This window comes from Triticum urartu, chromosome 3A (genome assembly GCF_056163025.1).
Source record: "Triticum urartu cultivar PI428250 chromosome 3A, HENAU_Tu73, whole genome shotgun sequence".
Taxonomy (NCBI): Eukaryota; Viridiplantae; Streptophyta; class Magnoliopsida; order Poales; family Poaceae; genus Triticum; species Triticum urartu.
Genome location: NC_141875.1, coordinates 540052253 through 540078714, shown reverse-complemented (window position 1 = coordinate 540078714; position 26462 = coordinate 540052253).

Here is a 26462-nt window from a genome sequence, read left to right as displayed (position 1 = left end):
CTTGGCAAAGGAATCTAGATTTAACAAGAGAACCAAGCACGTCAAGAGATGCTTCAATTCCATCCGTGATCAAGTCAAGGAGGGAGACATAGAGATTTGCAAGATACATACGGATATGAATGTTGCAGACCCATTGACTAAGCCTCTCTCACGAGCAAAACATGATTAGCACCAAGACTCCATGGGTGTTAGAATCATTACAATGCAATCTAGATTATTGACTCTAGTGCAAGTGGGATACTGAAGGAAATATGCCCTAGAGGCAATAATAAAGTTGTTATTTATTTTTCCTTATATCATGATAAAATTTTATTATTCATGCTAGAATTTTATTAACCGGAAACTTAGTACATGTGTGAATACATAGACAAACAAAGTGTCACTAGTATGCCTCCACTTAACTAGCTCGTTAATCAAAGATGGTTAAGTTTCCTAGCCATAGACATGAGTTGTCATTTGATGAACGGGATCACATCATTAGAGAATGATGTGATTGACTTGACCCATCCGTTAGCTTAGCACTATGATCGTTTAGTTTATTGCTATTGCTTTCTCCATAACTTATACATGTTCCTATGACTATGGGATTATGCAACTCCCGAATACCGGAGGAACACTTAGTGTGCTATGAAATGTCACAACGTAACTGGGTGATTATAAAGATGCTCTACAGGTGTCTCCGATGGTGTTTGTTGAGTTGGCATAGATCGAGATTAGGATTTGTCACTCCGATTGTCGGAGAGGTATCTCTGGGCCCTCTCGGTAATGCACATCACTATAAGCCTTGCAAGAAATGTAACTAATGAGTTAGTTGCTGGCTGTTGCATTACGGAACGAGTAAAGAGACTTGCTGGTAATGAGATTGAACTAGGTATTGAGATACCGACGATGAAATCTCGGGCAAGTAACATACCAACGACAAAGGGAATAATGTATGTTGTTATGCGGTTTGACCGATAAAGATCTTTGTAGAATATGTAGGAGCCAATATGAGCATCCAGGTTCCGCTATTGCTTATTGACCGGAGAAGTGTCTCGGTCATGTCTACATAGTTCTCGAACCCATAGGGTCCACACGCTTAACATTCAATGACGATCGATATTATGAGTTATGTGTTTTGATGTACCGAAGGTAGTTTGGAGTCCCGGATGTGATCACGGACATGATGAGGAGTCTCTAAATGGCCGAGACATAAATATTGATATATTGGATGATTATATTCGGACACCGGAAATGTTCCAGAGAAGTTTCGGATAAAACCGGAGTGCTGGAGGGTTACCGGAACCCCCCGGGGGAACTAATGGGCCTCATGGGCCTTAGTGGAGAGAGAGAGGGGCGGCTAGGGCAGGCCGCACGCCCCCTCCCCCTTGGGTCTGAATTGGACTAGGGAAGGGGGCCGCGCCCCCTTTCCTTCTCCCTCTCTCCCTCTCCTTCCTTCCCCCTCTCTTCCTGGTTGGAAACCTACTAGGAATAGGATTCCTATTCCTAGTAGGAATCCTACTTGGGGCGCGCCCCTATAGAGCCGGCCGGCCTCCCCCTTGCTCCTTTATATACGAACACACAAGTTGACAATTGTCTTAGCCGTGTGCGGTGCCCCCCTCCACAGATTTCCACCTCGGTCATATCGTTGTAGTGCTTAGGCGAAGCCCTGCGCCGGTAACTTCATCATCACCGTCATCACGCCATGGTGCTGACAAAACTCTCCCTCGGCCTTAGCTAGATCAAGAGTACGAGGGACGTCACCGAGCTGAACGTGTGCAAATCGCAGAGGTAGCGTGCGTTCGGTACTTGTATCGGTTGGATCGCGAAGATGTTCGACTACATCAACCGCGTTACTAAACGCTTACACTTTCGGTCTATGAGGGTACATGGACACACTCTCCCCTCTCGTAGTTATGCATCACCTAGATGGATCTTGCATGTGTGTAGGCAATTTTTTTGAAAGACTACGTTCCCCAACAAAAAAATGTCAAAGGATATGTTGAAGGATTTCATGCTTCCTTGTCTTCAACCACCATGTTGTAGAGACTTGGTGATGTAGAGATTGCTCAAGATGTGAGTGTTTTACAATCTCATAGATTTAGATTCATCCAAGTACCTACAAGGGTTAGATAGCATGCAAGGGTACAAGTATATCCAAGACATATGATCATCATCATAAGAGAAATTTCAAGGATTAGTCAAAGGCTCATGACTTGCATGTATCCAAATGGAGTTTCTACTCCAAGTTTGAGGCATCAATGATGTTCAATTCACCTCTCAAACAGAAAAATACTTTCTCATCAAGTGGTTTGGTGAATATATCCACCAATTGCTTGTCGGTACGAACATATGCTTAAGATCAATGTCCCCGTTAGCAACATGATCTCGAATGAAATGATGACGAACTTCAATGTGCTTAGTTTGAGAATGTTGCATGTGATTGTGAGCAATATTAATAGCACTTTCATTGTCGCAAAGCAATGGAACATGTTTCACATAGATCCCATAATCTTTATTAGTTTGGGTCATCCAAAGTAATTGAGCACAACATGAACCGGCGGCAATGTATTCTGCTTCAGCGGTAGATAAGGATACTGAGTTTTGTTTCTTGGAGGACCAAGACACAAGAGATCTAACAAGAAATTGACAAGTACCCGAAGTGGAATTTCTATCAACCTTGTCTCTGGCATAGTCCGAGTCGGAATAGCCAACAAGATCAAAATAAGACCTCTTAGGATACCAAATGCCAAAATTTGGTGTATGAATTAAGTATCTCACTATCCTTTTCACAACCTTAAGATGACATTCTTTGGGGTGCGCTTGATATCATGCACACATGCACACACTTAGCACAATATCAGGACGGGAGACACATAGATATAACAATGAACCAATCATAGAGTGATAAGCCTTTTGATCAATCGGCTCACCATCCTTGGTCAAGTCAAGATGTCCACTAGTAGGCATGGGTGTATTCATACCTTTGCATTCTTGCATGTTGAACTTCTTGAATAAATCCTTGGTGTACTTTGTTTGGGAAACAAAGGTACCCTCCTTAGTTTGCTTAATTTGCAAACCAAAAAAGAACTTGAGTTCACTCATCATAGACATCTCAAACTTCTCCGACATTAGCTTTCCAAACTTTTCACTAAAATGAGGGTTAGTCGAACCAAATATGATACCATCAACATAAATTTGGCACACAAGTAATTCACCATTAACCCTTTTAGTAAAAAAGAGTAGAATCAAATTTTCCAATCTCAAAGCCTTTTTTAATAAGGAACTTGGTCAAGCATTTATACCACGCTCTAGGAGCTTGTTTAAGACCATAAAGAGCTTTGTGAAGTTTGTAAACATGGTCGGGTTTCTTAGGATTAACAAAGCCAGGAGGTTGTTTAACATAAACTTCCTCCTCAATTTCACCATTTAGAAAAGAACTTTTAATGTCCATTTGGTACAAGGTAATACCATGGTGATTTGCGTAGGCAAGTAAGATGCGGTGGACTCAAGTCTAGCAACGGGGGCATATGTCTCATCATAGTACATACCTTTGACTTGAGTGTAGCCGTGGGTGACAAGACGTGCTTTGTTGTGAACGACTTGTCCATCTTCGTCTTGCTTGTTGCAAAACACCCATTTGGTATGGATGATGTTGTGGTTGTTGTCGGGCTTCTCGACCAATGTCCACACTTGGTTCTTCTCAAAGTTGTGTAGCTCTTCATGCATGGCATTTATCCAATCTGGATCTTCCAATGCTTCTTCAACCTTCATAGGTTCAATACTAGAGATGAATGAGTAATGTTCACAAAACTTAGCCAAATGAGTTTTAGAGCGAGTAATTCTCCCAGTTTGGATATCATCAAAGATTTGTTCGACGGGATGATCTCTTGAAACTCTTGCTCTAACTCGTGAGAGCTTTTGTTTGGGTCGGGGTGGAACATCTTCTTCATCATCTTGTTCTTCCTATTGTCCTTCTTCATTGTTGTTGATGTTGTTGTTCTCTTGTGGAGGTGGAGAAGGAGGTTGATGAGGTTCATCTTGTTGTACTTCCTCGTTTCCTTCATCTTGACGTGTTCCACTTGTGGATGCCTCCAAGTCAACTTGTGGGTCACCTCATCGTGAAGTTGAGGCTTCCACTTGAACGGACGAGGTACTCTCCTTCACCTCCGTTGGACGAATCTTGCCAATAGACAAGTCTTGAATTATTTCCGAGGGATCTTTATCTCCTACATCAATTGGCAATTGGTCTACTTGCAAGCTGTTAGATTCATCAAACTTCACATCTATCGTCTCTTCAACCTTTCAGGTGAAATTGTTGTAGACATGGTAAGTGTGAGAGTTTGAGCCATAACCGAGTAGGAAACCTTCATGAGATTTAGGAGCAAATTTCAAACGACGATGCTTATCAAGAATGTAACACTTTGAGCCAAATACTCAAAAGTATCCAACTTAGGGTTTGTTACCGGTGAGAAGCTCGTATGCCATCTTGCCGAGAAGCTTGTGAAGGTATAGTAGATTTGTTGCATGACAAGCTGTCTCAACCGCTTCCACCCAAAAATGTTTTGGCATCTTGTATTCATCAAGCATCATTCTCGCCATCTCAATGAGTGTCCAGTTCTTCCTCTCAACAACTCCATTTTGTTGAGGCGTGTATGTAGCCGAGAACTCATGTGAAATCCCTTCTTCATCAAGCAAGATATCCACATTGGCGTTCTTGAACTCCGTTCCGTTGTCGCTGCGAACCTTCTTGATCTTCACTTCAAATTGATTTTGGGCCTCCCTAGCGAAGTTCTTGAAGATCTTTTGGACCCGCGATTTATCATCAAGAAAGAACACCCACGTAAATCTTGAAAAATGATCTACTATGACTAGACCAAATGAGTTTCCATCGAGACTTTTATAGGCATTGGGACCAAAGAGATCCATATGAAGTAGCTTGAGCGGTCTTCTCGTGGTCATGATGTTCTTCACAGGGTGGCTTCCTCCAACTTGTTTTCCTGCTTGACAAGGACTGCACAATCTATCCTTGTCAAAAATATCATCTTTCACTCCAAGGATATGGTCAACTTTAATAAGCTTATCAAGATTTCACATGCCCACATGACCTAACCTTCTATGCCACAACCAGCCTTTAGAAGATTTAGCAATTAGACAAGTTCTAGGGTGAGCCTTTTTAGTGAAATCAACAATGTATAGATCACCTCTACGTATACCCGTGAAGACCATATTATGATTATCTCTATGAAACACTTGGCAATCTACTTCAGTAAATAGGACATTGAAGCCAAAGTTAACAAGTCTAGATACGGAAAGTAAATTATAGCCAAGGGATTCGACGAGCATAACATTTTGTATGGAGCTATCATGTGAGATGGTTGTCGGTGTCAAAACCGGCAGATCTCGGGTAGGGGGTCCCGAACTGTGCGTCTAGGATCACTGGTAATAGGAGGCGGGGGACACGATGTTTACTCAGGTTTGGGCCCTCTCTATGGAGGTAATACCCTACGTCCTGCTTGATTGATCTTGATGAATATGAGTGTTACAAGAGTTGATCTACCACGAGATTGTAATGGCTAAACCCTAGAAGCCTAGCCTGTATGCATATGGTAATGAATATATCCTTTCCAGACTAACCCCTCCGGTTTATATAGACACCGGGGGGGGGGGGAATCTAGGGTTACATAGAGTCGGTTACATAAGAAGGAATCTTCATAGTTGGTCACCAAGCTTGCCTTCCATGCCAAGGAGAGTCCAATCTGGACACAGGTACAGTCTTCGGCCTCCATGTCTTCTCAGCCCATCAGTCCGGCCCATGGATAACAGGCCAGACGCCCGAGGACCCCTTAGTCCAGGACTCCCTCAGTAGCCCCTGAACACGGCTTCAATGACGAGGAGTCCGATGCGCAGATTGTCTTCGTTATTGCAAGGCGGGTTCCCTTCTATCCAAACTTTAAGATAGTCTTCGGATGCGATGATAGTATCCGGACCTGTCACATGCACACACCATACATAACCGTAGAGAGAATATATTTTTACACGAGTTCCATCCGCTGACCCTGTTCAAGAATTCATCCGATTAACCAGTTAACTTGCCAATTAATCCCTACTCATAGGGTCACCAAGTAGCCGATAAACCGAAAAATCATCTGATTAATTGATTAAATGGCCGATTAACTTGCCGATTAGCCGATTAATCCCCTACTCGCTAGCCAACCGAGCAGCTACCAGTAAACGATTTCCTCAACAATGTCCACTAACAACTTTTTTGTAGCACGATATTACGTCTGACCGGCCATAATTCCAAACCGCATTCATGTTTCGACGCCCCATGTCCCGAGACATGGTTGCCATTGGCACGTCTTGTCAAAGCAGAGATCGTGTCCCCTTATTGCGGGATTCTCATCAATGTGGGCATGGGTAACCCAACCGTGCCGTTTATACAGCCCTTGGGAATAGGAGAATCTTAAGGCGAGTGAGGAGGCGTTTAATATTCGTTGCCTTTATAAGGGGATAAGGATTCCCTCTTCCTCTCTCACACCCTCTCTCTGTCTCCACCTTTCCAATCTCGAGCTCCAGCGCCCAAGTTCTCATCTCCTTTCCGCTCAAGCAACCATGTCCGGATCCGGAGGTCAAGGCAAGTGGATGGTCTCCTCCGTCAAGGAGGAGAACATTACAGAGCTTCGGGCGGCCGAATACTTGGCGAAGGAGATCACTCACCGCCTGCCGACCGAGGTACAAGTCGTCCCCACGCCGAAGCCCACTGAGAGGGTGGTGTTCATCCCCCATTTCTTCCGCGGGCTAGGGTTTCCACTCCACCCTTACGTCCGCGGGCTGATGTGTTATTACGGGATATATTTCCATGATCTGTCCCTGAATTCCTTCCTCAACATCTCGGCATTTATCGTCGTGTGTGAGGCCTTCCTCCGCATCCAACCCCACTTCAGGCTGTGGCTCAAAGTTTTTAACATGAAGCCAAAGGTGGTGGATGGCGAGCACGCGGAGTGCGGAGGAGCCATGGTGAGCAAGCTGTCCAACGTCTCCTGGCCCAAAGGTACTTTTGTGGACATGGTAAAGGAGTGGCAGAAGCAGTGGTTCTACATCACAGAACCTCGTGGCACCAGTTGGGCCGCAGCTGCCAAATTCTGCTCCGGCGCTTCCATGCGACTCACCTCCTGGGTCGAGAAGAGTCCGGATTGGGGTTCCCCTGACGAGGTGATAGCACTGCAGATGCGCATTCAAAGCATGGTAACCAAGAACGTCAAGCTCGTTGATGTGATCCAGGTGATGCTAGTTCGCTGGATCCTTCCGTGCCAGCGCCGAAGCCATCCTCTGTGGGAGTTCAACCCGAAGAAGCACCAGACTCTGGTAAGGCTCTTCGAGACTACTCACGAAGGTGCATGGAAGTTGCTCTTTAAGGGCAACGAGAAACCGCCGACCACAAATTTAGATCGCAGGCACATCGCTAAACACCTTGCTAGCGAGGTATGTCTCTTTTGATGCACTCTTCACTTGTTTGTTTCAAGGATGACACCTGAGCTTTTATAGTTGCTTTTTCAGGACTGGATGGAGAGGGCGAAGCGGATCCAGTGCCCGGCTCCGCTGCCCGAGGAACTGGTCATCCCGCGTCTAGCGAAGATGCTGGTGCCGGCGCCTTATAAGGCACCGGAGAAGAAGGCCAAGAAGAAGGCCAAGGGGGCCAAGAGTGGCCCCCGTTGCAAGGGTACTTCGGATGTGACGTCCAAAGACGACGAAGCTCATTCCTCAGTCCCCGAGGACAACGATGAGGAAGAGGAGGAGGAGGAAAACAATCCTCCCCCTGAGGAGAGGAAGAAGAAGAGGGCGGGTTCAGCGCATCCGGAGGCGGAAACGCCTAAGCAGGGGAAGGGCACCCCAGCGATCAACACTGCGTGGGACGTTGACAACAGTCTGGAACGACGCCCCCGCACTAAGCCCCAGGCCGCATCGTAAGTGACATGGCTCGCTCATGCACGCATCCGGCCCTTTCTCTTCATTATCTTGACATAGTTTATTGTATTATTGCAGTCCGGCCCGCGACCTTATCTAGCGATCCTCATCTGGAGGTTCGTTGGCTCCGTCGGAGATGGCGAGCATGTCACCACCACCTGCTTATTCCCCCGGGGCCAGGGACGACACCGAAGTGTTATCGCAGAGGACCGCTCCGATCCGGGGAGGAGCCCAGGACACCGTCCGGGAGGCGCCACAAGGGGAGACCTCCACTGCCGGACACATGGAGGAGCCGATCCCCATGAAGATTGGCGAAGAGGGCCGCATCCAGTTCAGGCCTTAGCCGAATACGATTCTAGAGGCCCATATGGCTCCGGAGTCGGGCGAGCAGCCCCCTTTGAAGGAGGGGGTGCGCCGCTTCCACCGGTGGCCCCTGTCCATCCAGGGGCGCCGGATAACCTGATGGAGGCGCTTCAAGGCGCCTCTGTCGTGGACGAGCACCGTGTCCTTATGGGTGCGGTGATCGAGAAGATTCAGTCCACCAAGAGTGGACTAAATGAAGCCTGCAACAGCCTATTGACAGGTTTCGGGGTAAGAAAGAGAAAAACCCCGTGTAGACAGTAGCCCCTGAGACACTGTCCGGTGTTCGGCAAGAAGAACCAGACAGAGGATCAATCTTTTGTTATGGGAGACTAACGTAATATTTATGAATAAGCAGGCATCACTGTTGTCCGCAACCTCGCATGCTGGCGAAGTCTCTGAACTGAGGCAGAGGCTGGAGCAGACCGAGAACGAGCTCGGCAAGGTTAATGTTCGGCTCCAGGAGAAGCAAGGTGAGTGATGACTTGCTGTGTGTTTGGAAAGGATAGGCGCTGCATATTGACCACAGTGTCGTGATATGTGCAGGAGTCGCGACTGAGGTTGAGGCCCTAAGGAAGGCCCTGGGCGAGGCCGAGGAGAAGGCTATCCAGCAGCAAGCTTCCCGTAAGAAGCTCAAGGCCCGGGTCTGTAGGATCGAAAGTATGTCTAGAGGGGGGGGGTGATTAGACTACTTGACAAAATAAAAACTTATCATTTTCCCAATTTTAGTTCTTGGCAGATTTTATCAACTTTGGATAAGTCAAGCAATCTTAACACAATTCAAACAAGCATGCAAAGAGTATATGAGCAGCGGAAAGTAAAGCATGCAACTTGCAAGAATGTAAAGGGAAGGGTTTGGAGGATTCAAACGCAATAGGAGACACGGATGTTTTTGTCATGGTTCCGATAGGTAGTGCTATCGTACATCCATGTTGATGGAGACTTCAACCCACGAAGAGTAACGGTTGCGCGAGTCCACGGAGGGCAATACCCACGAAGGGTCCACGAAGAAGCAACCTTGTCTATCCCACCATGGCCGTCGCCCACGAAGGACTTGCCTCACTAGAGGTAGATCTTCATGAAGTAGGCGATCTCCTTGCCCTTACAAACTCCTTGGTTCAACTCCACAATCTTGTCGGAGGCTCCCAAGTGACACCTAGCCAATCTAGGAGACACCACTCTCCAAGAAGTAACAAATGGTGTGTTGATGATGAACTCCTTGCTCTTGTGCTTCAAATGATAGTCTCCCCAACACTCAACTCTCTCTCACAGGATATGGATTTGGTGGAAAGAAGATTTGAGTGGAAAGCAACTTGGGGAAGGCTAGAGATCAAGATTCATTTGGTAAGAATGGAATATCTTGGCCTCAACACAAGTGTAGGTAGTTGTCTCTCAGAAAAAGCAAGTTGGAAGTGTAGGTTTGTTCTGATGGCTCTCTCCATGAATGAAGAGGTGGTGGAGGGGTATATATATAGCATCCACACAAATTCTAACCGTTACACAACTTGCCAATCTCGGTGGGACCGAATTGATAAACTCGGTCAGATCGATTCAGCAAAGCTAGTGACCGGTAGGAGTTTCAGTGGGACCGACACGAAACTCGGTAGGACCGATATGGTTAGGGTTAGGGCATAACATAATCTCGGTGCGACCGATTGCACAAACTCGGTGAGACCGATTTTGGTAATAAGCTAACCAGAGAGTTGGTCAGGTAAACTCGGTGGGACCGATCGCTCATTTCGGTGAGACCAAAACGTTACGAAGGGGAAACAGAGAGTTTACATTGGAATCTCGGTGGGACCGATCGCTCATCTCGGTAAGACCGAAATGTTACAATGGGAAACAGAGAGATTACAATCCCATCTCGGTGAGACCGAGATCCCTATCAGTGAGTCCGATTTGCCTAGGGTTTGTGGCAGTGGCTATGACATTTGAACTCAATGGCGTCGGATAGAAAGAATCGGTGGGGCTGATTTTGACTTCTGGTTTAGGTCATATGTGGATGTGAGAGAGTAGTTGAGGGCTTTGGAGCATATCACTAAGCATTTTGAGCAAGAGCCTCATTAAGCAACACCTCATTCCTCCTTGATAATATTGGCTTTTCCTATAGACTCAATGTGATCTTGGATCACTAAAATAGAAAATGTAGAGTCTTGAGCTTTGAGCTTGAGCCAATCCTTTTGTCCTTAGCATTTTGAGGGGTCCACTTTTCTCATCCATGCCATGCCAATCATTGAGCTTTCCTGAGATATTAATCTTGAAATAGCATTAGCTCAATGAGCTATATGTTGTTAGGAATTACCAAAACCACCTAGGGATAGTTGCACTTTCAGGGTCAAAGAAGTCCAGCAGGAGTTCCAGGATGCGGTCAAGAAATGTGAAGCCTTGGACCATGATGCATCGGTTCAAGGGACCGAACTCGCCAAGGCTCATCAGAGCGCGGAGACCGCACGGAATGAGGCCCAGGCCACCCTCCAGGAGATCTAGGAGGCCAAGAAGATCGCGGCGGGTAAGGCATTTAAGATGCAAAGCAAGTATGCGGAGAAGGAGCACCTTTTACTAACTCGGGTTCGGAGTTCCCCAGGGGCTTTTGCGGATTTACCATGCAGTGTATCAGATGCCACGGAGTTCTATCGAGCCGAAGGAGGGGGTTCTACGAAGAAGCTATTCTGGTTGCAGTATGCGGTGCCAGAGCATCCCGTGCCCTTCACCAATCAGCTAAAATAGCTAGTGGAGCTGCATAGGGTGGCCGAACTAGCCATGAAGGATTTCATAATCCGGTTATGGCCAGCCGAAGCTATGCCAACCAGCTACTTCGGACTCGTGAGGCGGATGGTGAACGCCTGTCCTCGGCTGGACGTCGTCAAGTGCTCGGCCTGCATTGAAGGTGCACGCATGGCCTTCGCCCATTGCAAGATGTGGTGGGCGAAGATGGACACCATCGAGGTGACCAGAGGGCCACCGGAGGGCAAGGAGCACCGCACACCCGAACGGTATTTTGCGGATGTCCTGGAGGGGTCTCGCCTTGCGGCAGCACAATGTTCACAGGATGTTGTATTTGAATAAATGTTCTCATGCTGCCTTTGCCTTGTATTATAAAAAACAGAGCCTATTTTGTGATGTAATTTTGTTACGCTTTAATTGTTTCCTCCTGTGCGGCCATGTTCTATGTAATCTAAGGGTTGGCCAGTCGTCGGCTTCTGCCCTCACGTACATTGTACGGAGGTGTTCGGGATGGAATCTAAACAATCTTGATCCAATTATATGGTCCTTGAAGGAGTTGTTTAGCGCAACGAACAAGGCAATCGGACTATATGGCTTAAACACCCTCACTTAGCCATAGGAGTTTTATAATAAAGCATGGGCGCAGCCCCTGGTTCAAGCCACGGTGCTATCAGCATGTGATCGGGTAGTGCCGATCTTTTGCATAATGCAGAAAACATCTCCAACGATTTGTAACCCTCGAAGAGCTGACCGGCTCTCGCCTTATCATGACAGTCAGTTTTCTGCTTTCTCTACTGAGGTGCTCATCTGGTCAAGGCCAGGGCACAATCACAGTAGTTCTCCCTTTACTACCCTAGCCGATTTAGCAGAACGTAGGGTAGCAAGCACAGGAGCCGGGCAACCCAACTATTGACCAAAGACATGATTCGGAGCCAATGCATATAATGCTAAATTCGAGGTGCCAAACTTATCTTTAAGGATTGTTCGGACTATGTTGCCGTATCATGGGGCGATGGGGAGCCCCTGGCAAATGTGAAACATACCAGAGTGTACGGTTGCTAGGAAATAAGTAATATAAAGGAAAACAAAGGGAGAACAGAGATAGGATCTGGAGCCCTTGGACTTGAATCATGAACTGTTTCCACTATAGTTGGGTTAATGCATCCAAGCACATTGGTACAAAATAATGCAATAAGCATCCGGCTATTTGACATGCCATACCCGAAGGCGGGTTGCGCGTGGGTCCTGAAAACGGTTAGCCTCAAGGGTTTCCCATGTAGGCCTATGCTCCGTGTCAATCCGGTGTGTTTGTCCTTTGACGGGATTGTTAATCAGGCCATTGAAGGAGGCCCCCATAGGAGAAACCTGAAACAGGGGAAAAGGAGATAGTAAAGTTATATGTGTGTCTAGGATCGGTCTAGCCGAACCATGGATCCCGGGATAGCTTGTGCCTCTGTTGATGCCCATGGAATTTTGAGTGCGTAGTTATGGACGCGTGGTATGAATGCCACTACCTCATTGGGATTGGGACGGAGGCCGAATTGCTAATCGAGCTCTTGACGAGCCGCGTTGTCCTGTTGCAGTGTAGTCCGGACCCTCTTAATGATGTCCAGGGGCTCGGCAGCCAGACTATGCTGCTTCTTGATAAGGCCGCTTTGTACCTCTGCTGCTAGGGCGGCGGTGTGCTCCTCTGTTCAGAGGGAGCGTTCTTTGTTTCCGTTGACTGTTATGACGCCGCGCGGACCGGGCATCTTCAGCTTGAGATAAGCATAGTGTGGCACCGCGTTGAGTCTAGCAAACGTGGTTCGTCTGAGCAGTGCGTGGTAGCCGCTGCGGAAGGGGACAATATCGAAGATTAACTCCTCGCTTCGGAAGTTGTCCGGAGAACCGACGACCACCTCCAGCATGATTGAGCCCATGCAGCGGGCCTCAACGCCTGGTATGACTCCTTTAAAGGTAGTCTTTGTGGGTTTGATTCGTGAGGGATTAATGCCCATCTTCCACACTGTATCCTGATAGAGCAGGTTGAGACTGCTAACACCGTCCATTAGGACTCGTGTTAGGTGAAATCCGTCGATGATTGGGTCGAGGACCAGTGCGGCTGAACCACCATGCCGGATACTAGTTGGGTGATCTCGACGATCGAAGGTGATCGGGAATGACGACCACAGATTGAATTTTGGGGCGACTAGCTCTACCATGTAGACGTCCCTAAGTGCTCGCTTGCGCTCCCTTTTCGGGATGTGTGTAGCGTATATCATGTTGACCATTTTGACTTGAGGGGGAAATTTCTTCTGCCCTCCAGTGTTCGGCTGCCGGGGATCTTCGTCATCGTCCTCACTTTGTGATCCCTTTTCTTTGTTTTCGGCATTTAACTTGCCAGTCTGTTTGAAAACCCAATAGTCTCTGTTGGTGTGATTGGCTTGTTTATCTGGGGTACCATGTATCTGGCACAGACAATCGAGTATGTGATCCAGGCTGGATGGTCCCTCACTGTTCCTTTTGTAGGGCTTCTTTCGCTGGCCGGACTTGGGGCCGCTGAATCCGGCGTTAACGGTGGTGTCATCGGTGTTGTCGCCATTGCTTCGGCGTTTGTGTCTATTGCGCCAAAGCTTGCCGGAGCTGTTCTTGGCCTCAGAGGGGCCTGTCTCGCTGGCTGTGTTTTTGCTACGAGCCAGCCAGCTGTCCTGACCCGCGCAAAAGCGGGTCATGAGTGCCGTAAGGGCTGCCATGGACTTCGGCTTTTCTTGGCTGAGGTGGCGTGCTAGCCATTCGTCACGGATGCTGTGTTTAAAGGCCGCTAGGGCTTCGGCATCCGGACAGTCAACGATCTGGTTATTTTTGGTTAGGAACCTAGTCCAGAATTTTCTGGCTGATTCTCTAGGTTGTTGAACTATGTGGCATAAGTCATCGGCATCGGGTGGCCGGACATATGTACCTTGGAAGTTGTCAAGGAAGGCCTCTTCCAAGTCCTTCCAGCTGCCGATGGAATTCTCGGGCAGGCTATTCAGCCAGTGTCTAGCTGGCCCTTTGAGTTTTAGTGGGAGGTATTTGATGGCGTGGAGGTCATCTCCATGGGCGATGTGGATGTGGAGAATAAAGTCCTCAATCCATACTGCGGGGTCGGTTGTTCCGTCGTATGATTCAATATTGACGGGCTTGAACCCCTCGGAGAATTCATGATCCAAGACCTCATCTGTGAAGCAGAGAGGGTGTGCGGTGCCTCTATATCGGGCCATATTATGGCGCACCTCCGATGGAGTCCGTATGCGGTTATCGGCCCGGGTGTGACTAGGTTTGTCACGCCCGAATAGGTAGCCGTCATCCTGAGTCGGGAAGCGTCCTCGCGATCCGTAGATTGATCTAGTGTGTTCTGCTCTACTGTCCAGCTGCTGCCGAAGGTCGTATGTATGGTCCCGAGCTGTTCTGTCCCTGTTTTTGTGAGGTGGTGGGGCGGGCTGTTGTTCGGCCTGAGTTGCCGCTTTATCTCGACCGCGGGGTGGTCGGTCTGCATTGCATGAGGGAGGTATGGGATCTGGTGCCTCCTCATCAAATTGAGGTAGCAGTCTCCGCTTTGGGTAACTCTTGGCTGGGTGCTTGAGGCCGTATTCTTCGGCTGCCAGGACATCAGTCCACCTATCAATGAGCAGGTCTTGATTAGCTTGAAGCTGCTGATGCTTCTTCTTCAAGCTTCTTGCAGTGGCTATTAGCTGGCGCTTGAAGCGCTCCTGCTCGAGGGGTGTCTCGGGCACGATGAAGTCCTCATTGCCGAGGCTCTCATCATCCTCGGAGACTGGACGATGACTATCATCATATGGGTCATTGGGCATGGTCTGTTTATCAGGGTTATCTTGCCTGTTGTCTTGTTCCTCCTGTTCGGATGTGGCCCCGACAGGGTCTTCATTGTTTTCGGCGTCGCCCGGAGTACTATTTTCTCCAGTGCCAGTGGTGCCAACGTTTGAGCGACGAGGCTTAGAGCGGTGTTTAGGGCGCCGGCGCTTGGACTGTGTCTCAGATGGTATATTCGCAACTGGATCTCCTTTGTCATCGTCGCTAGCTTTTTTAGGTGTGTCGATCATGTACACATCGTACGAAGAGGTGGCCGTCGAACGTCCAGTAAATGGCAGTTTTTGGCCTTGCTCCTGGTCGGCATCGTCGTCCATACCGTCGATGTCTTTGGAGCCGTAATCGAGTACGTCGGTTAAGTCATCGACAGTGGCTATGAAGTGGGTGGTGGGTGGGAAGCGAAATTTCCCATCATCAGCCTCTGGCTCGAACCGAACATAGTTCGTCTATGAGTCTTTCTCCAAGGACAAGTTCTTTAAAGAGTTTATCACATCACCCAAAGGTGAGTGCTGGAAGATGTCTGCGGCGCTAAATTTGAAAATCGATAACCGATCCAGCTTGGTGTCCGCAGGCGTACCTCGTCCGGGACTTATGGCCGGAGACGAATCTGGAGTTCCATTGACGCAAATATTGCAGGGTGCCGAGTCCGTGTGCAGCTCCAACGCCGCAGACTCTATGGCCTCGGATGGCACGATCTGCTCCGGTTCTAAGGCTGTTGCAGCAACAGGGGCCATCTCCTGGATGTGATCCGATGACATATTTAAGTCATGTTCATCAGGGCGAGGGGGAATGGTCGCTGCGGTTTCAAATCCATTGAAGATCAAGTCTCCACGGATATCCGCGACGTAGTTCAAGATTCGAAATCTGACCTGGTGGTCAGGGGCATAGCTATGATCTGCTCCAGATGGCCAAGCGAGTTGGCCCGCAGTACGAAGCCGCCGAACATGAAAATCTTTCCGGGGAGGAAGGTTTCTCCTTGGACAACGTCTCTATAGACGATTGAAGGGACCATCGAGCCTTTCATCGACGGCACAGTGGAACTCTCAATGAAAGCACCAATGTCGGTGTCAAAACTGGCGGATCTCGGGTAGGGGGCCCCGAACTGTGCGTCTAGGATCGATGGTAACAGGAGGCGGGGGACACGATGTTTACCCAGGTTCGGGCCCTCTCTATGGAGGTAATACCCAACGTCCTGCTTGATTGATCTTGATGAATATGAGTGTTACAAGAGTTGATCTACCACGAGATCGTAATGGCTAAACCCTAGAAGCCTAGTCTGTATGACTATGGTAATGAATATATCCTTTCCGGACTAACCCCTCTAGTTTATATAGACACCGGGGGGGGGGGGTTCTAGGGTTACATAGAGTCGGTTAGATAAGAAGGAATCTTCATAGTTAGTCGCCAAGATTGCCTTCCACGCCAAGGAGAGTCCAATCCGGACACAGGTATAGTCTTCGGCCTTCATGTCTTCTCAGCCCATCAGTCCGGCCCGTGGATAACAGGCCGAACGCCCGAGGACCCCTTAGTCTAGGACTCCCTCAATGGCCACCTTACCAAGGCCAACAACCTTACCCTTTGAGTTGTCACCAAAGGTAACATACTTTCGAGGGTTGTTGTTTTCAGCAAGCTCACGAAACATGTCATTGTCTCTGGTCATGTGATCGGTACATCCACTATCAAAGAACCCATTCCTTTCCTCCGGCCATGTAGCCGCGAAGATTAGCCATAAGACCATAGTGTCTCATAGACTCATCGAGATCAAAGTCACTATCATCATCCTCATCATAGTATCCATGTTCAACATCGTCTTGTGATGGATCAATCCCTAGAGAGAGTGATTCATTAGATAAGTGATCATCGCAATGTTCATCTTTATGAATTCTAATGGCATCGAAGATGATGTTGCTAATGATTCCAACATGTCCTTTGGCACACATGAGGTTGGTAAGCTCAAATAAACAATCACCAAACTTAGGATCATTGGAATTCATCTTACTCAAAGCAATAGATGATGACCCACAAGTATAGGGGATCACATGTCACAACCCTAGATTTTGCTTGTAGCTAATTACCTGAGTGAGCATCATGCATCATGTCTAAATTCTGAAAGTTGAATTGAGGTTAGTTGAAACCCTCATAAATCACTTCAAAAATAATCAACATTAAAATCTTTTCAAAGAAGTCCAAGAAAATGTTCCTCTTAGTCTCTGAAAATATTGGCAAGAGGTAAAACTTAAAACAATATTTTTGGAATCTCAGAGATATTTATTTTGGGCCTTTGAATTAAATCAATAACTATTTGCATTGGATATATATTTATTAATTAATTAATATATGTCCAATAATTCTGATCTTTGGTGAAGGGCTTTGGAATAATCCAACTAGTCCCTACAAGAATTATCAGAAGCAACAAAAATGATTTAGTGTCTAAAACTAAATCAAAACAAATTACAGAAAATAGAAAACAGAAAGAATTAGAAAAGAGAGAGAGAGAAGAGCTCACCTAGCCACCTGGCGGCCCAACTGTGCAGCCCAGCCCAGCACCGCAGCCCCCCTCTATCGTCTTCCTCCTCACGCCAGTAGGCAGGGCGCGTGGTCGCCGCGCGCGCCCCAGCTCCTGCTTCCACCGTGATGCCCCGGCTCTTCTGGATGTGCCACGGAGACGCCCAGCGCTCCCTCTCGCTTCCCCTCCTCTCCTTGGACCTCACTCCCCTCTCTGCTCTCTCTCTTTTCGCGACCGAGCGGAGCTCGTCGCCGCCGATGTGCACCACCGCGGCCACCGCCTCTCCCTCACTTCTCTGACCGGCCCAGAGGCTCCGCCTCGACCCCCTCTTTCTTCCACCCCGAACCATGCCACAGCGGGAGCCCCACATCGCCGCCACAAGTCGTCTTCCCCGAGCACGACCGCCGGACTCCATCGATGGATTCGCCATCGCCAAGCCGTCCCCGAGCAAGCCGAGCCCCTCTTCGTGATCGCTGTGAGCTCTGCCACCGTTTCCCCCTCTCCCCCGCTTCGTTGATCGCCGTAACCATCGCCCCCTTGATGACCGAAGCATGCCGCCGCACGAGCTCGTTGCCGACGAGGCTCCGGTGGCCAATCGGTCCCGTTCTTATGCTCGTTAGCTTTGTGAGAGCCCGTACAAACCTTAGGTGCTACCCGTTGACCCTCCCGTGCACGATGTCGTCATTTTCATCGGCGCCCGAACTCCGGCCACCGCCGCGAGCTCCGTTCCGGCGAGCTCCGGTGCCCCCACAGCCACCCACCTGCTCCTCTGGATGCGGGCGAGCAAGGGCAACCCACTGGTGCCCTTGGTTTGACCCACGGCCGCCTGTAGCGCCCTCTCCGCCGTTGCCCGAGCTCCGGCCGCCGCGAAGCTCGACGCCGTCAGCGCTGTAGACCACCCAGCCACTACTGCTTGCTCCGTTGGATGCGGATGAGCACCAGCTCCACACAGAGCCCCTCCGCCACTCGTTTGGTCGCCGGAGGAGCAAACCTGACACCCTCCGCCGTCTCTGGCTCCGCCGGCGATGAGCCGCGGGTCAACTCCGGCGAGTTGACCTGTGTTTGACCCGTGTTTGACCCCCCAGGGTCACTGACGCGTGGGCCCGCACTGTTAATTTTTTACTTAGGTTTAGTTTAGTGCTAATTAACTTAGATTAGTGCTTAATCTAACACTAACTAACTCTGTTAAGTTAGTGATGACACTGACACGCGGGACCCACAGGTCAGGTTTGACCTGGACCGCCCCCGTTGACCTGGTGACGTCACAGTGATGCTATGCTGACGCAATAAGTATTTTCTGTATTTATTTTTATATAGGAAATTCCAGAAAATATTGCAAACTTCAAAAATTCATAGAAATTAATCTGTAACTCCAAATGCAAAGATTTATATATGAAAAATGATCAAAAAATCCAATCTATCCATCTGTACTGGTTTCATGCATGTTTAAACAAGTTAACTTGCTGTTTAGTGCAAAAACATGATAAGCACTATTTAAGATCACAAATGAGTTTGAACTTTGAATCTTTGGTTCAAAATAGCTCAAACCCATCTGGTTGTAGTTACATTAGCCCAACACACTCATTTTACCATGTCATGATCATGCATCATATTGTGCATTGCATTGATTGTGTTTCTTTCTCTGTTGCCGGTATTTGTCCCCTCTCGATAGACGTGGTTTCGACGATGAGTTCGATGACACCGATGAAGAGATACAATATCTTCAGAAGTGCCAGGCAAGCAAAACCCCCTTGTTCATTCCGATACAATCCCACTCTCTCGCTCCTACTCTCTTTGACTGCATTAGGACAACAATGATTCAACTGTTACATGCTGCGGTAGTTGAACCCTTTTCCTCTGCATGACCTGTCATTGCCACAGTAAATAGATGAAACCCACTAGCAAGAGTAGGAGTTGTTTGGGCCCTGATGTGCCTACTCATTCATGTTTGTTTGTCATGCCTGCTACTGCTTAGAGTTGGGTCAGGTCTGATTCATCGGGGATGAATCGGAGGTGTGTAAACATGTCCTACTGTTGAGAGCTAAGTGTGTGAACACGATTTGGTAAAGGTAGCGGTGAGAGTCCATGTAGGAGTACATGGTGGGTTGTCTCATTGAAGCCGTCCTCAGGAACTGAGTTCTGTGTTTGTGATCCATGAAACAGTCACTACCACGCATTGGGCCCGAAACCAATGGACCCTCTCGGCTTCTTGATCACCCTTGTCCTCTGTCTAGGAGTTGCAACTAGTTTCTGGTGTTTATAGGATATGTGTTGGCGGCCCTGCGTAGCGTTGACCCTAGGGGTGGGCTATGATGCGGTAGATACACCATGGCTGGGCATGCCGGAAGCCCGTTTGGTGTCTCGGAACCCTGTACACATCGTCCGGGGCCGTATGTGGAAACCTCGGCCGGACTCCCTATGGATGGAACCTGGATAGGCGATAAACCTAGACTAGAGACTTGAGTGTTTAGGTAGGCCGTGGCCGACACCCTTGTTGGGCTTCCACTTGAAGGTTGCCGAGTACATGTCGTGTAAACGGCGGTAAGTGGTGAGAGCGTGTGTGAATAAGTACACCCCTGCAGGGTTAACATCATCTATTCGAATAGCCGTGTATGTGGTAATGGACTTCTGGGTTGCCTATAACAGTTCATAGACAAGTGAAAGTGGATACTCTAAAACTCGCAAGATAAGTGTGAGTGCTATGGATGGCCTTCTCGTAGGGAGACGGGAGCGGATCCATAGTGGTGTATTGAATGGTGAATATGTGGACTCGTGTGCGCCACGTCAAAAGAGTTTCTTGTAGTCATAGTTCAGGTTAGCCACTGAGTCAAACCTGGCTTGCTGCAGTTAAACTCCACCACCCCCTTTATTGATACCAATGCATATGTAGATAGTTCTGATGTAAGTCTTGCTGGGTACATTGGTACTCACGTTTACCTATTTTATGTTTTGCAGAGAGACGTCAGTCTCGCTAGTAGTTCCGTGTGGACTTCGACGTTTAGCTTGATACCTCAGCTACGATCTTGTGCCCTGGGCAGGATCTGGTAGATAGTCAGGCTTCTTTGCCTTTTTCATTTATAGATGTCTGTACTCAGACATGTTAAGCTTCCGCATGTGCTTTGATTTGTATGCTATGATTGTTGGGTCATGAGACCCATGTTTGTAATTTCTCGCTCCTCGGAGCCTAATGAATAAATACTTGAGTCGTAGAGTTATGTTGTGATGCCATGTTGTATTTACACATATCGAGCATATTGTGTGTATGATTGAAATGCTTGGTATGTGTGGGATCCGACAATCTAGTTGTTTATCCTTGGCAGCCTCTCTTATGGGGAAATGTAGTTTAGCGCTTCCATGAGCCATAGTAGTCCGCTACAGCCCGGTTCACCGGAGTCCTGCTAGCCCAGCACTACTGCTCAGGACACTTGACTGGCCGGCATGTGTTTCACTTCGTTCCTGTGTCTGTCCCTTCGGGGAAATGTCATGCGGTGACATCCGAAGTCCTGCCTAGCCTGCTATAGCCCGGGTTCCCGGAGTCCTATTAGCCCAGTGCTACAGCCCGGATTCACACGCTGCTGACCGACATGCTCAATGTGATTCATGTATGCCTGTCCCCATAGGTTAGTGCTGTTTTGGGTTCACGACTAGCCATGTCGGCCCGGGTTCTCTGTCATATGGATGCTAGCGACACTATCATATACGTGAGCCAAAAGGCGCAAATGGTCCCGGGCCATGGTAAGGCGACACCCGTGGGAATACCGTGCGTGAGGCTGCAAAGTAATAGGAGGTGTTACCGGCTAGATCGATGTGACTTGGAATCGGGGTCCTGACAGCTTTGGTATCAGAGTCTGACTGCCTGTAGGATTACCAAGCCAAATTGGTCGAAGTTGAGTCTAGAAATGCTTTAGTTATATAAGGGAATTGATTGTGGATGGGAACGTAAGGCTCTTTTTACTCCTTTACCTTATGGCCTTCTGATCTGAGTCATCCTCTTCTCTTCTACGGGGAATAAGAACTAGGCCCTCTCATCTATCTATCAGGATGACGTGTTACTAATCCATAGACTCATAGAATTGATAGTTTCAAGCCCCAATTCAGTTCCTACTATCTTCTGTATGTTCGTAGTTGGTCTCTGTACCTCGATATTGTGATTCTGAGTGGCTATGCCACCATTTTTGTAGCATGTCTCCAATCTTTTTGAGCATTTACAGCCATTTTGCTGTCCGAGTCATCCCAGGTTTCTAGATAGTATGATGCACTTGCAATCATCCCTCCAGTTCCTGATGTCCATTTGGGCCAAATTAATCACACTAATCGGTGAGTTGAGGTACTGTATTGCCTCGACATATATGTTGGAGCTATTGTTATGATCCTATGTGTTTAGGGAGTCACCTAGTAATCTAGCCATGTTTTATGTTTCCGGTGTGATGATTCTAGCCATTATTCTCGAGAGCATTCCGTGATGCTACTTAGTAGTAGGTATTCTATTCCTGGGTTTTTGAAACCCGAGATTCACCCTACTTCATGTTGATAGTGTTTGCTAGTTCCTTTAGGATATTAGTAACCTTTGCAATAGACCTCGATATCCGTGGTATTTTCCTCTTCCAAATACCATGAACTACTTATGGCAGAAGTTCCTCGTTGAACCGAAAGATCACAATAAGAGTGCTCTTGAGGAGTTCTCCATTCTACCTTGTGAATCTGCCAGTTCTACCTTTCTGCATGGGTTATCCGGAAGAAATATTGAGCTTTGCTCGACACACTAATCTATGCATCCACAACTCAGAAAATCAGATGTTCTTTTGAGTTGTCCCTCTTTAGTTGTCTTCTGACCTTCGTCTAACAATTGATAGTCAGGAGTAGTTGTGCATTCTTGTTCATCGATGCCTTTTACTCTTGTGGTCTGTCAAGCCATTCTATTCCAGAATGACTAGGAGAAACAAACTCCAGTACCTCATCCATATCCAGGATTGGGTCAAAATAGTTGTGTATCGCAGATCAAAATGCCAATCCAGCTTTTGATTCTGTTCTACCCCGAAGTATTACCGTCTTATGTCAAGAATGTCATGGGAATGGCACACCATCTTATGAATTCTTGATACAGTGATACCTCTCGCCATCGTTGTTCATTCCTCAGTTCCCGTGTTGCTGCAACCGGAATACTGACAAGTGAATCATGATGTGTAAAATCAATACTCCTAGCAATTGCGTTGCTTGGTAGTTAATGGACATTAATATCATTCTTAGTGTGCTGATTATTGAATCATCACCCTAAGGTTGACCGTGCTACCTAGTCCTTATTTCTTGGTGCACTCTTTGCACAACCGGTTAGGATTTTGCCAAACCCTTGCTCTTTTGATCATATCGTCTTGCCCTGAAGAGCAAGATTGATCACGAGCTTAGTATCATGTCGGTGGTTCGTGATTTTCAGAATATCTTCTCGGAAGTATTACCAGGTTGTCACCTGACCGCTGTGTGGAGTTCGTGATCAAGATGGTTTATTGCAAACCAGCCATTCTCCAAGAGTCTGTGTCGGTTACCCCCATGAGCTAGTTCGTTAAGCTAAACAATAACTTGGAGAGTTGGAAGATAAGAGCTTGCCAGCTTAGTTCATCTCAAGGGATATATTTGCGTGTGTTGAAGATAGATGATATCTTCATCAATTGGTCCCTGTGATCAGTTGTTGGATCTATTGGCGTATCAAAACTTTGATTGAGTATGGGCTATCATCAAATCAAATCAGAACCAACGATGTTCGTAATGTTGTCTTACTCGTGGTTGATCCCTCGAGCATACACCATTACATCTTTTGGTCTGACGAATGCTATCACCGAGTTCACATGATGGTGGAAGTCCAGTGATATGGAAACTCCGATGAGTTGCTGTTGAGTCCATCAGCAACATTTTGTCTCCCCATGCATGTTGAACATTAATCTAGTATTGGGAACTTTGTAACCATTACCTTCATGTTGCGTTCGTGAGGTATATGTTTGGTGCTAGAAGTGTCTTTCTCCAAGTTCACGTGTGTCGGGGGTTTGGTGCGACACATGCCAATGGATGGCTTATCATGGTGGGGGCGAGTAGAACGTCGCTGGTGCCTGGAAACGGGACGAGGCGAAGACATGCACGCAGGCAAATTTTACCCAGCTTCAGGGCTCTCCGGGGAGATAATACCCCTACTGCTGCTCTGCGGGGTCTCCGCATGATCACTATGGCCAAGTGTTTACACGGTTGCTCCTTGAGCTGTTTCTTAGAGGTAGGAGAGGGCAAGGCTAGCTCTCTCCTTCTATCTAGTATGGTCTAGAGCTACCGGGTTCCAACCCTTTGCATGGGTGCCCTGGGGGGTTTATATAGGCCTACCCCCCAGGGGTACAATGGTAATTCGTCTGGGCGCGGGCCCAGCCGTCAGTGCCTTTGGCCTCCAATTTCTCCGTCGACTGCTGGGGCCCGCCGATTGGTGGGCCTCGCCGACTGGTCTGGTACAGAGCCGACAGGCCGCGTCCGCCACGGGCGGGTCTTGCCAGCTACTGATTACTGTAGCCGTGCTTCTGATGACGCGGGCTTGGTCATGGGGTCGTGGCAACAGTCCCGCCGCCTGGCGGGCGATCACTATTGCCACTCCCCATCACATCTTGATTAATGGCGCATGGGGCCCAGGGGAGGGCTCGGCCGACTCCCCGGGCCGACTCCTGACGGATCCGACTGGCGGTCCTCTCACCGTCTCCTAGGGTCTCACTGACTGGTGGGACCTGCTGCTTCCGAGCCGTTCAGACAAGCTGTCGTGGGCGCAGGACTCGGTACTGTGGTGCTGATGTCAGGGCCGGTAGGGAAACAGTGCCACGCCGCACAGAGATCTTCCCGAGTACGGCGTGCTGTGGCCATGCCTGCCCTTGGTAAGGTGCGGGAGTGGGCTTCACTGTAGCCATGCCCCTGCCTCGTCCCCTTCGATGAGGTCATGGGTTTGTTGGAGTCGCCGGCCGACTCCCCAAAGCCGACTTCTTTGGAAGTCGTCCCTGGGACTCGGCCGTGAGCGGGCAGTCGGCCGCCCTGCCGTCGACCCCTCAGGAGGCGGCTCTTCGCCCTGGGGTCCTGAGGGGCGCAGCCTGCCCCGATGTCTTGAAAGGTTATGGGACTCGGGTTGGCTTACCCATGGCCCATTACTCCGACAGTAGTCCCCGAAGCTGGTGAGGCGCCGCGGGCGATCGGCCAAGAAGCCTCAGCAGTTTCTCTTTCCGGGTGCTCAACACATGGTCTTTGATTGATTTCTGCCGGGCCGTCTAGAAGGAGTCGGACTTGCTCAACTCGGACTCACTCAATTCCGACTTGCCCAGTATTTCGAACGTCGCGGCGGGATTTTAAGTGGCGTGCTAGCTAAGCCTCCAGGCCGCCGCCCGTTCTTGGCCTGTCACGCGAGGGCACGTGGCCAGGCCGTCCTGCCAGCCTACGTGTGCGACGGGACAGGCCCATAGGCGGGGCCCGCCACTACCGCGCCTCGGCGCCCGAGCGGATCCGCTGCGGCCCCGGTGGACGGTTGGGATTCCCATCGAGTTACTGCACGCAGTAACTTTATGTGGATCGTGGGGGTCGTGGGGTTGTGGGAGCAGTAAATCCCCACATCCGCCCCCTCGGCTTCGCAGCTCACGGGGCTATAAGTAGGGGGAAGAGGGGGCCACGCGCGCCCCTCCTTCCCACTACTCCTCGTTCTCTTCCTCCTTGCTGCTCCTCGCTCTCCTCCTTCCTCTTCTCTTCTTCGCTCCGCCACACGCCCAAGATCCGGCAAACGCTGCGGCGACAGCTCGCGATGAGTTCTTCCTCCGCTGCCGCGCCTCCCCCAGTGCGCTCCGGCACTTGGGACAGTTCTGAAGTTCATGAAGACCACATTGAGTTCTTCCGCCGGACCCATCGGCTTCACGGCGAGGATCGTGTGCAGGTGCGTCTTGCGCCGGAGGGGGAGATTTCCCCCGCACCGCAGGAGGGCGAGCGGGTCATCTTCCGCTCGCACTGCCTGCGCGGGTTGGGGCTGCCGGCGAGCAGTTTTTCCGGTCCTTCCTGGAGTTCTACGGTCTCCAGCCGCACCACCTCACCCCAAAGTAGTGGTGTCGCTGTCCGCTTTCGTGGCCCTGTGCGAAGGCTTCCTCGGAGTCCTCCCCACCCTCGAGCTCTGGGGGAAGTTCTTCTTCTCCAAGCTCGGCACCCAGGCCGCTGGCGTGCCGGCTCAATGCGGCGCCTTCATCGTCGTGCGAAGGTCGGGGGCCGACAATCCCTTCCCCTCCATCTCACTGATAAAGTCGGTGAAGATGTGGCAGAGATCCTACTTCTACGTTAGGAACGTCGCCACGAGGGGCGACTGGGTCAACCTGCCGGCTTTCGAGGCCGGCCCGCCGGCAGGGAGACTGCCCAACTGGTCGTACCGGGCCAGGTCGCTGACGCCTGCAGGAGCCGGCGCCATCACGCGACTCCGAGTGCTGACGCAGTCGGAGGGTCTGACTGATCTGGACCTGTTGGCCGCCTTCGTTTCGCGCCGAGTTCTCCCACTCGAAGGCCGCCCTCACATGATATGCCAGATGAGCGGGCACCGCGACCCGAGTCGGATGTGCACCAAGGACATGGCTCACGAAGAGGTGGCCTTCATGGTGAACTACCTCTCGGACAGCAGGCTCCTGGAGGACTGGCGATTCGGCAATGAGCCATACTCCCGCGCCACCCCCCCGCCCGTGGTGAGTCACCTTTCTTTTCTTTCTTTAGATTGTCTTCTTCTTACCGAGTTTTGTTTTGACCAGTCGGCTTTGGTTAGAATCCCCTTCTTCACCCACCAGCCGGCACCTCGGGGCCGGCCCGTGGGTTCCTCGCCGACCAGGCAGAGAGCGACGTTGACGACCCTGATCTGGGGGCGGCGGCTCTGGAAGACAACACCGAGGGAGGAGGAGGGACAGCAGGCGACTTCAGGCCTTCGGCTACCTTCACTGACTGGCCTGAAGACAACGCCGAGGGAGAAGTCGCCCCTCGCCATCGGCCAGGAGCCAGCCAGCCTGGCACGGGCTCTTCTTCCGCGCCGGGCGCTCCAGGCGGCGGGAAGAAG